A 12728-nucleotide genomic window follows, 5' to 3' on the forward strand; every position below is an offset into this window, starting at 1 on the left:
TTTTGACAAGTAGTCAGGAAATTAGATGAGGAATTTATGCTCCTTGAAAGCCCAAAGGTACTCCTTGGATTTTGGGCCCTTCTATGTGTTTGGCTGTGAAAAAGTCTCACACATGTGGTATCCCCATACTCAGGAGGAGTAGCAGAATTTGTATTGGGGTGTAATTGTAAGTATGCCAATGCTGTGTGTGAGGAATAACTATTTTGCAAAACAAAGAGACAAAAAAAAATACAATGCCACACAATTCACCATGCCGCTTATAAAATACCTTGGACTGTCTACTTTCCAAAAAGGGGTCATTTGGGGGATATGTGTACTTTTAGGACTCAAGAAATGAGATAGGCCATCAGTACATTAGGATTGATCAATTTTCAAATATAGATACCATAGCTTGTAGACTCAAACTTTCAAACAGACTAAATAATACTCAGTTATTTTTTTCCACCAAGGAAATGTAGTTTTTTGGCTGTGCTGGGAACTCAGCCTGCTCTCCTCCAATGGTCAGGCTTCTGCTGACATGCCCCTCCCACCCCTGCGCAGCCATTCACTGGGAAGACCAGTATGATGTTGTTTCTCCACTCCCTTAGCTCTCTAAGCTCCTTATGCAGCTGAGAACAGAGGGTATGCGATCATTTCTAAAAAAGAAAAATGATGTATTTAAACATTTTTTTTTTTCCATCTATATACAGTACGCAAATGTTTCATCTTTTTTTGTATTTTAAATTGAATGGGTTATTTTACAAGGTGAGGGTTTACATATACCTAAAAAAATCTGGGGTTAAAGCGGAGGTCCACCCTAAAGTGAACCTTCCGCTCATCGGAACCCTCCCCCCCTCCGGCGCCACAATTGGCACCTTTCAGGGGGGAGGGGGGTGCAGATACCTGTACAGTACAGGTATCTGCACCCACTTCCGGGATAGCTCTCTGCGGAAAGGGGCGTAGATTACGCCCCTTTTCGCAAGTGCCCACCCCTTTCCGCAAGTGCCCCGCTGCCTGCTGGGAAACACACAGATCCCAGAGGCAGCGGGGACCGTCCTTATTGCGCAGCGCGACTCACGCATGCGCAGTAGGGAACCGGGAAATGAAGCCGAAAGGCTCCATTTCCTGATTCCCATACCCAAGATGGGGGCGGCAGCACCCGAGAGACGATCTAGAGATCGGCTTCGGGTGCCGACATCGCGGGCGCGCTGGACAGGTAAGTGTCACTATTTTAAAAGTCAGCAGCTGCAGTATTTGTAGCTGCTGGCTTTTAAAAAAAAAAAAAAAAACGCGGAGTCCCGGCGGACTCCCGCTTTAATTACTGCAGCTTCTGGTAACGTTACAAAAAACAAAACAAATGAAAGATGAGGTCTCTGGATGTTTTATACACATCTTTATTTTGTCAGTGATGCTTGTTCTGGAGACAGGTGTACTTTAAAACGTCTTTTTGGCTTAATCTGACTAAACACTGAGACTAAAATATCAGTTTCACCTGGATTCTCAAATGCTGAACAATGCTTAGCCTTGGCTGAAAGAGAAGTATATAATAACACCACTATATTTCTGAATTTGACTTTTTTTTTTTTTTTTTTTTAAACAAACCACCACACAAACTGAAATGACAAAATGATGAGCGTTTCTTATCTGTACCGGCTTCCTGTTTCTTATTTTTCTAGGTGATTGAATTGAAGTGTTCATTCTTTTTATTCTACAGAATACCCATATCAGCCTCTAGCGGACATGGGTAATATTAGCGGAAGCCATGAAGCATAAAGAGAGAGATACTGCATGGTGCCCCTTTATCTTCCATTATTATGAGATATGCTCAACAGAGGCACCAATTGTTCTGGGAATCAGATCAGTTTCCATTAAGAGGGCCTATGTGCAGTTTGGGCAGATGGAGCTCTCTTGTCACTATAGCTGTGATTAGAAGTGGTTCTGCAAGAGGCTGTGTGAACTTCATGGCCCATCTTTCTCTAGTGGTATCATATTAACACCTAAAGAGAAATCAGCTGAGCTGCGAGACATGCAGGAGACAGTATTCATATCGCATAACTTCTGACAGTTCAAGTGGACAAAGACGAACACTTATTATAAACACAAGTAGACTGTTCTTTTGTTCCTGATCTAAGCTGCCCATCCAGCACATAACAGTTGAGGAGGTCTTTGTGTATAAGGACAAAATTGTGATCACAGTGGACAGATGACTGTAAATGTAATTATAGTCAAAGAAAAATGACATTCCACCTGGCCATGCAGGAAAAAAATAAAATAAATCACAATATATTTTGCAATCATTACTCTTACATTTCTCGATGTAAACAGCAAGAAAGTACAAGCAGAGAGGGATTATTTTTTTTTTTTTGGGTGCAGATGGATAAATAAGTGCGGTGGTTCTCAACACTACAATTATAGTTCCGGCTACCCCGCCAGCACATGCTAGATTGTAAAGTGTAAAAACTTCCAACTGTTTTAGTAATAAAACCAGTAAATAAATTTCACATTTGGTTTAACTAAACCTCTGTAATCTCTACTACTTCTATGTTACCGTGCTATCCCAGTCAGCTTGGGGAAACAGCCTTTACCTGACATAAAAAATGGATAATTAATCTTCTCAGAACAAAGGCAGACTTGAACAATGTTTGTTGTGGCAATGTGGAATTGCCTCATTTATCCTCTTTTATTACCTGAACTGGAAGCAGACAAGCAGACCAGTGGATTCCAGCATTATGCTCTATTATAGTGAGTATAGAAAATAATCCCCTCCCCCCTTTAAAATAATCACATTTTGTTGCTTTGCAGCCTGAAATGAAGACAGATACTGTTTTTGTTTTATCCAGCTGTATTTACCTGTTGCAACATATAGCATCCAAGTGAAAGATATAACACCGTGTCAGAAACATAAAAAAAAAAAAAAGATGGCACACAAAGCCATTTGACTTTCAGCTGTGATCACCTGTGGTCATTTTGATTAGCTCAGCATGAAAAGAGCTTTCCTAAAGCATTTTAGCCCCTGGTAGTGCAACTGAAGCAAACAATCAAGAATGGGTGGCAAGGTGCTGTCAAAAAAAGCTCTGGGGATAAAAGCCACATGCAGTCAACCCACTGAGCTTTGCCAAAACGTACCTTGAATATTCTGAAGCCATGTGGAAAGGTGTGATGGTCAGATTAGACTAACATAGAATTATTTGGCCTCAACACCAAACAATATGTCTGGCAGAAATCCAATACAGCTCACCATCTAAAAAAACACAATCTCTACAGTAATATCCTGTTATTGGGGGTGGGGGGGGGGGGGGGGGTGTTTCTCTGCAGCAAGCTCTGGAGTACTTTTCAGGATAGAAGGAAAAATGGATGGGGCAAAATACTGTCAGATTCTTGAAGAAAATCTGTTGCCCTCTGCCAGAAAGTTGTCAATGGGAAGGTGGTTTACCTTTCAACATGACTATGACCCAAAGCACACAGTATAAATGACCACGCAGTAGTTGAAAGAAGAAAAGTTGAATGTCCTTGCATGGCCTAGTCAGAGCCCAGACTAAAACCCCATTGAAAATCTGTGGAATGACTTGAAGACTGCAGTCCACAATCGGTTACCATCAAATTTAACTGAACTTGAGCAATTCTGGAAAGAAGAGTGGGCAAATATTGCAAAGTCTAGATGTGCAAAGTTAGTAGAGACATATCCAAACAGACTAAATTCTGTAATTAAAGCAAAAGGTGGTTCAACAACATACTGACACAAGGGGGTTATCCTTTTTCCAACACAGGGATTCTGTTTTTTGTTTTTTTTTATTTTTCTGTTCGTGTTATACCTTTCACCTGGATGTTATAAGTTGTACTGAGTAAATGTAGCTGGATATAACAAAAACTCTGTCTTTTTTCATTTCAGGCTGCAAGGCAACAACATGCGATTATTTTAAAGTGGATGATTATTTTCTATACCCATTGTATGTACTGGGATACAGAAGTGCCTAGAAACCCATAACATGACCAACATACTCATTCTAGCTGTAAGATAAACAGGAAACAAAATATAACAGAAGCACCTACAGTAATATAAGAATCTAGTTTTTCAATATCTTGCCCCAAAATCTCTTCCATGTTTGAAGGGGCTTGGTGTCAATTTCATTTTAGCCAAGGGACCAGTTTTACTCAGCTCTGCCACTGATAGAAATAGTTGTATTGTGCTGCTGTAATGGCACGATCAGAACATTTAATTACAGAAGGGAGCAAGACAATGACAATTTATGGGGCATTGTAGCATGTCATGATTTCCATTAAGCCCAGTTCTATTTCAGGAGTTGTTTACACAGCAGCCACAGACTTAACTTTAAATATGCCTGAATGTCCTAGGCATAAAAAATAAAATTGTTCCATCTTCAAATAGGATTCACTTCAAAAGACAGCTTACAATGGTAAAGACTTTGAAGTAATCCTGAACAATGTATACAAAGAAAATAGCACAAAGGGAAGATAAAATAGATGTTTTTAAATGCAGCATTATATCAAACCATTCAACAAATATTGGAGAAACAGCCATAAATGTGATATGACGTGGTTAATCAAACACGTCAACACTATCATATCAAATTAAAAAAATGCTCTTATTAAACAATTTAACTTCATCAAAAATTAGCACATTACAGGACAGTTATTCTCTGCAAGGTTTCAGTTTTTCTCAAGCTATCAAATCAAATTCAAAGTCATCAAATTATCATATAAATCTAAGGCAGAGAGCTTTCATTGCCTTTGGTCAGCAGATTGAAGTTACCCACAGATACAAGATAACATTTTTATTATTTCCTTCACCACAGACATTTCAACACTGAGAAAACCATAAATTCTGCTGCAAGCATAAGCATCAGAGGACAGGTAATATTTATGGTTACCATCATTTTACTGCAAATTATTAAATTGACCTGCATGAATTTTAAATTAACAAAAAAATAATCAAATAAATTCATCATGTTCCTTTAGATCCACTAGGATATTCAGGTCCTTAAAACAAACAAGAAACGTAGACTGGATGGTTTTTGCCACATCTTACTATAAGAAATTCTCTGACTGCCTAACCTCTTCTGCTGGAGGTCTTCAATATAATTAGAAAATATGGTTCCTCTGGTCCATAGTCCTTGAAGACATCTATATGCATAATTCCTAAACCTAAAAGATACTGTATCTCCCACTTAACAATATAGATAATAAACCCCTAGCAAAAAACCCTAATCCCAAAATGAAATGCTGTGATGAGTAGCCTTATTGGAGAAGACCTTGTGGGCTTCATTGCCACTGGCTTGGTGCTTGGGAATGTCCAGAGAATCAAATTACTGACTCAGATTGCACACCAGCTTGAAATCCCCACCATGTGTCTTCCCTCAACATCATAAAAGCTTTTACATCCTTGAGGTATTGGGTTTTTGTCCACATTTTTATAAACGGAGTTTTCCTTCCTGTATTTCTCTTCTACAGCCTTGGTCACATATTCAAAATTTAAGCGGGGAAAGCCTCCTGAATATCCAAGGCAGGTTCAGATTCTTCTAAGATCATGCCCAAGCTCTTTCCCTGTGTCCTGTGTGTATTGAGATTATGCCCACTGGCCTGCCTCCTCTCTGATCCATCCAAGGTGCTTGTGGGATGAACGAGAGTGGAGGGCTGGCAGGGATCAATGCCAGAACATATAGATACACAGCAGTTTCCCTGCACCACTCTGCATGTGGTAACAACTTCTGTACCCTCCTGACCCCACAATACTATTCCCCCCTGGCCCCCAATACCATACTCTTCTGAACTCCTAATACCATACCATACTCTGACACCCAAGCCCTCCTGACCGTGCCACCAGTATCATTCCCTCCTGAACCCCCCCCCCCCGTACTGTGTCCTCCTGACCCCCTTTCCTCTGTCCTGTTGATTCCTATACACTGATTTTCATACTGCTGACCTCTGTATACTTCTCTTCATCCTACTGACCTCTGCACACCATCCAAACATCCTGAGGTCAGCACACCTTTGCCCACTGCCAGGGGTATTGCTAGGTTTACAAAAGATCTGGGGCTAGAGCCCATAGCAGTGAAGAAAGTCACACACTTGGGTGGGCATACACATGTATATAAAATATACGTGTGTGTATGTGTGTTTATCAATCTATGTATACAGTAGATTATATATATATATATATATATATATATATATATATATATATATATATATATATATATATATATATATATATTTATTTATATTACACACACAGTATCTCACAAAAGTGAGTACACCCCTCACATTTTTGTAAATATTTTATTAAATCTTTTCATGTGACAACACTGAAGAAATTATACTTTGCTACAATGTTAAGGAGTGAGTGTACAGCTTGTAGAACAGTGTACATTTGCTGCCCCCTCAAAATAACTCAACACACAGCCATTAATGTCTAAACCACTGGTCACAAAAGTGAGTATACCCCTAAGTGAAAATGTCCAAATTGGGCTCAAAATGTCAATATTTTGAGTGGTCACCATTATTTTGCAGCACTGCCCTAACCTTCTTGGGCATGGAGTTCACCAGAGCTTCACAGGTTGCCACTGGAATCCTCTTCTACTCCTCCATGACCACATCACAAAGCTGGTGGATGTTAGAAACCTTGAGCTCCTCTACCTTACCTTTTGAGGATGCCCCAAAGGATGTCAAAAGAACCAAGTGAATTTCTCATAAAGGCTCAAACGGCTGATTCTGCAAAACCGATAAGACCAAATTTAAATCCCAAGGATTTTGAGGTGCCTTGATAGGGGGATTAATCTGTGTTACCCCCTGAAGTAAGCTACACACCAGAGAGTGGGAAGCAAGAGGCCGTTGACAAAATACTGACAAGGTCGAGATCTGGCCCTTGATAGTGCTCAAGGCCAGCTTAATTTCTAATGCCATTTGCAGGAAATCAAGATTCCTATCTATGACATATTTCCTGGGGTGCCAACCTCTGGATCCACACCAAGAAACATATGTCTTCCAGACTCTATAGTAAATGATTCTGGAGGACGGCTTCCTGGCATTAATCAAGGTAGACACTACCAAAGGAGACAACCCAGGATCCTTTAGAATGTGGGTCTCAATAACCAAACCATTAAATTTAGCGCCTGTAAGGTAGGATGGAATACCGGACAGTGTGCGAGAAGGTCTGGCCATAATGGGACTCCTACCGCCATTTTTATGATCTCGGCAAACCAAGAGCTTCTGGGCCACCAGAATTACCTCATTTCGTTCCTGCTTGATCCTGTAGAGAAGACGTGGAAGTAGCAGAAAACTGATCCCATGGGAAGACTAATGCGTCTGTTCCGCATGCTAGCGGATCCCTCGTTCGACACAAAGTTGTGGACTTTGTTATTGAATCTGGACATGAACAGGTCCACGTCCGGAATACCCCATTTCTGACATATCGCTACGAAGATGTCGGGGTGAAGAGACCATTCCCCCGGAAATAATTGTTTGCGACTCAAGTAGTCCACCTGCCAATTTTCTATTCCTGGAATGAATATTGCCGATAGGCAAGGGATGTTGTGTTCTGCCCAAGCTAGAAGGCTGGCATCTGTTGTCACCACTTTCCAGGATACAGGTAGAAAAGATTTTCCCTTTTGCTGGATAACCACCACCAATTTAGTCTCGGACGTACGTCGGGAGCCAAGCGTATTCGAAAAATCCAAGGCCTGAATCTTTTCTTCCAGACTGACAGGATGGTGTTTTGAAGCAGTCTTGAGTGAAAGACTGTGTGCGTAAGGGACGGCCTCGAAGGAGGCCGGCATTTTCCCCAACAATCTCATGCACAGCCAAATGGAAGGCTTTTTCTTTGTTTTGATATGTTGAATTAGTCCTACAATGGAACTGATTCTTGTCTGGGTTAAGAATACCTACTTCCGTACGGTATCTATGACCAGCCCCAAGTACCGTAATCTCCTGGATGGTTTTAAGGAGGATTTGTCTAGGTTGAGTATCCAACCCAGAGATTCCAGGTAGTTTAAAGCTGTGATCAGACTCTGGTTTAGACCTGATCTATTAAAAGTAGATTGTCTAAATAGGCTAGGACAGTTATGCCTTGAGCCCTTAATCTGGCTAAAGGAGGTGCCAGAATCTTTGAGAACACCCGTGGTGCTGTGGCTAGACCAAATGGCAGGGCCAGAAACTGAAAATGATGATCTTCTATTTCGAAGCGCAGAAATTTCTGGTGAGTGGGAAATATTAGAACGTGGAGATATACATCTTTGATATCGATTAAAGCCAAAAACTTCCCTCCTTGCAAGATGAACACAAACGATCGAATTGACTCCATGTGAAAGGATCGGATGTTTAAGTGCAGCTTCAGATCTCTGAGATCTAGAATGGGTCTTACCTCTCCGTTTGGTTTTGGAACCATGAAAATCTTTGAATAAAAAACCTGTGCCCTGTTCCACTAAGGGAACCTCTGATATCACCAACTGGGATAATAGATGATCCAGAGCTAGAAAGAGAGACTTCTTTTTCTCTGGATCCTTGAGAACATTTGACCTTATAAAACAAGGAGACGGAAACTCTCAGAACTCTAGTTGTAACTTAGAGAAACTGCAGAAGCCACCTATCTGTCTGGACATTGTTCCTGCCAGACCTTTGAGAATTGCAGGAGCCATCCCCCCACCCGAGCAAGTGGGGGCACCCCTTCATAACGAGGCTTTAGCATCCTGCTTTGTGGGCATTCTGCCCCAAGATCTCTTCTGACCCTGGTGCTGCCTTTGGGGTCTTCCCCTTGAACCTGACGCTTGCCGTCGAGACTGCCTAGAGGCTGATGCCCCTGGCACAGGTGAGGCAGCACGCTTAAAGGAGAAATGTTTGAACTTCTTCTTTACTGATATAAGAGCTTTTCCCTTTAGAGATCCTTTGGATGTATTATCCAGATCGTCTTCAAATAGCCGTTCATCATGAAAGTGGAAACTGGCTAAGAGCTTTTTACACGGTGCTTCGGCTGACCAATTTTTCAGCCATAGAATTCTGTGAGCATGCACTAGTCCAAGCATAAGCCGTGAGGCTTGAATGATAGAATCTTTCATAGCATCTACTGTAAAACATAGTGCGTCTGATACACCAGCTCATTGCCGGGCCTGCTGATCAGGCAGAATTTTAAGTATCTCCAAAAACTGTTCCTTAATGGACTGGGATACACCAATCGCAGCAAGAACCAGGTGCACTACTGAACTTGCCAAAGACATCGTTTTTAGAAAGAAGTTCCAGCTTTTTATCTGTTGGATCCTTTAACATCAGTACATTAGCCATCGGACATCTGAGATTCTTGTTCACTGAAGCGATTGAAGCATCAATTGCTGGAACCCTCCATTTTTTATTTATAGAAATCCTCTTCCATAGGATAAAGTCTGGAGAAATTCTTAGGAGGATAAGCTTGTTTATCCAGATGTTCCCATTCAGAATACATAAGCTTTTTTGGCCATGCATGAATAGGAAACGCATCCCCAGATGGGGGAGGTTTTAATGATCCCAATTTAGAGGTCAGTTCCTCAAGAGCCTGCGCTGCAGGCAGCAAAAAAGGTTGAATGAAGCAATTTAGTAAGAGTGCACAAGCAACCTGTCTTGTGATGCTACTCCTTCTATATTAGGATCCCTGGAAGAGGATAAATAAGTCTCTTTCAAATCTCAGGATCTACCTGATCCTGTCAAAGCTGGCTCAGCCCTTCCTTCTCTGGGCTGGCTGCTCATCGCTCTCCACAGTTACCAGCTGTTCCTGATCATGCTCGTCTGACCTGCCTACTTAAAGCTGTCCAGCTCACTTCACCTCTGCCTTCGTCACATCACAAGAAACCATCTCCTGCGTTTCTGTTTAAAGATTGGCTTGCTGACATCCCTTCTGGCTCCTTATCCTGCTTGCTGTTGCTCTACTTGGATCCCTGACGGGCCTGGTTGATTACCCCATCTGGTTATTGAACTCTGACCTGGCTGACTACTGGATCCGGTTACTGGACTCTGGCTATGCTTTGACTACGCTTTTTATATTTACCTTTTTATTTAATAAACAAGTGTTATTTAATTGTACTTCTGTCTCGGTCTGATTCATGGTTTCTGACAGATTCCTAGCCTCCTGCACCTCAATAAGGGGGTCCTGAGCACTAGATGGGGATCTGCTATGTTTGGCCCCACTATGGAGAGATATCATAGCATAAATCTTATTTTCCAAATTACAAATGGTAGAAGAAAACCTCTTGTGTGATATATACAGGGACTGAAGTGTCTAGTGCAACAACAGTTTCCCCGGCTCAATCTGACCAGCCGCACCCCTCTCAGAAGAGGATGACATTGTTTTGGAAATGGATTTAGTTTGTCGTGAAACCATTGACCCTTTAGAACCCTTAGAGGAGTTCCTGGTCCCTTTACCACTCATAGCCTGAAGCACACAGCAGAGGCACTACCAGCAAAAGAATGTACACTGCTAGGTTATAGTCCAGCGCTAAAAGCTGCTATTAATGCCTAGCCTGGTAAAGTATAATGTGTCAAAGGGAATCCCTGTGTCACCAAACCTGAAACAAACCATCCTCCTGCTCATGTGTCCCTTCACAGCCAGCAGCAGCTATACATACAGTGCTTTAACAACTTCCTCCATGTGTGGCCGGCGTCTGACGCCGTTAACCATGCCCATGCCCCATGCTAATTGCTTTTCTTTCAATAGAAAATGTCTTCCAACGCGAGCGGCGCCTTGCGAACAGCTGATATGGTGGCGGGGGGGTTCAGCAGAATGGCACGGGCAGGTATATTGGCGTACAGGTACGTCCAATCTTAAATGCCGCCCTGCCATCGCGAGCGTGCCACTGGCGGCGCACTCACGTGCTGGTCAGGACCCCCGTGAGTCCGGTCGCGGGTCCCGCGGACTCAATCGCCGCGGGCATACCCGCGATCTTCTCACAGGGTGGCTGAACTGGGAGATGCCATTGTAAACAGCATCTCCCCGTTCTTCCTAGCAACAAGTGACTCTGATCTCTGCTCCATGTGATTGGAGCAGAGATCAGTGTTCACTAAAAGAAAGCCCAGCCCCCACAGTTAGTAACACACCCCTAGGAACACTTAACCCCTACACTGCCACCCACTTGTTAACCCCTTCACTGCCAGTGTCATTTACACAGGAATCACTGCATTTGTATAGCAGTGATTGCTGTATAAATGACAGTGGTCCCAAAAATGTGTCAAAAATGTCCGATCTGCCCGCCATAATGTTGCAGTCACAATAAAAAAATAAAAATAAAGAAAAAAGAAAAAAAAATCGCTGATCGCCACAAATGCCATAAAACTATCCCCTATTTTGTAAACGCTATAACTTTTACGCAAACCAATCAATCGCTTATTGCGTTTTTTTTTTACCAAAAATATGTAGAAGAATACGTATCGGCCTAAACTGAGGGAAAAAATGTTTTTTATATATTTTTGGGGAATATTTATAACAAAAAGTAAAAAATAATGGGTTTTCTTCAAAATTGTCGCTCTATTTTTGTTTATAGCGCAAAAAATAAAAACTGCAGGGGTGATCAAATACCACCAAAAGAAAGCTCTATTTGTGGGAAAAAAGGACGTCAATTTTGTTTGGGAGCCACGTCGCATGACCGCGCAATTGTCAGTTAAAGCGACGCAGTGCCGAATCGCAAAAAGTGGTCTGGTCTTTGACCAGCAAAACGGTCCAGGGCTGAAATGGTTAAAATGAGAAATTCTTTATTAAAAAAAAAAAAAAAAAAATCTCAACTTACCTTTCCTCGCTGCAGGGTTATCTGAGATAAACCCAATCTTCACACTTCACGGTGGGCTCCGAAACCTTCAGGAACAGGGGAACCTAGGGGTTACCCACAATCCTGGGCCTGTGACAGCACCCTGCCAGTAAAGACTTTATGGCTTTACTACCAAAAAGTACTGGATCCCAGGGTCCAGCTCTCTAAAATGAGAAGCATTCACAAGAAAAAGCTGGTTTCTTCAGACACGAGGCCCGGGTACCATTCCTTTAGCCCATGAAAGGACATCTGAATGGATCCGGTCAGCATGGCTAGCCCAAGCAAGGATTATTTCCAGTGGAGCTCAGCACAGCACATCTTTACTCGTGACCAACACTTTAGACACTGGCAAAAAAAAAAACTGAGGACTCCCAGTAGTGGGAGGGGTTATATAGGGAGTACACTTCTTGCCTTTGGGCATGCCAGTGTCCATCACCTATCAGTGGCCCCATAACCCACATAGTAAGTACTATGGCTGTGTCCCCTGATGTAAGAAAATAAAAATATATACATTTTGCAAAAACCATGTCATTGCCAGTTAACCACTTCAGGACCGCCGTATTGCCAATGTACGTCAACACAATGGCACAGGCAGGCACAATCACGTAGATGTACGTGCCTGCCTTCCAGCGGGTGGGGGGTCCGATCGGACCCCCTCCCGCTGGTTACGGCGGTCCGGTTCGCTCCAGGAGCGCTCCGTGATGAGGGGATGGCCGTTGGTTTTCGGCCACCCCCTCTGGATCGCTCCTGGCCAATGAGAAGCTTCCTCCAACTGTGTATTGTTTACACAGGAAGGAGGAAGTGATGTCATTCTCCTCGGGGCGGTCTTTTTGACCGGACTACGAGGAGAAGACTAATAGTAAGTGTGCACCAGTGGCGGAATTATCAGGGTCGCAACAGTCGCAGTTGCGACTGGGCCCTGGAATTCCATCACTGTGGGGGGGCCCCGGCGTGGTTGCTATTCACAGGGCT

The sequence above is a fragment of the Lithobates pipiens genome, unplaced genomic scaffold, assembly GCF_037356315.1.
Source record: "Lithobates pipiens isolate NorthernLeopardFrog02 unplaced genomic scaffold, aLitPip1_a1.2 Scaffold_16, whole genome shotgun sequence".
Taxonomy (NCBI): domain Eukaryota; kingdom Metazoa; phylum Chordata; class Amphibia; order Anura; family Ranidae; genus Lithobates; species Lithobates pipiens.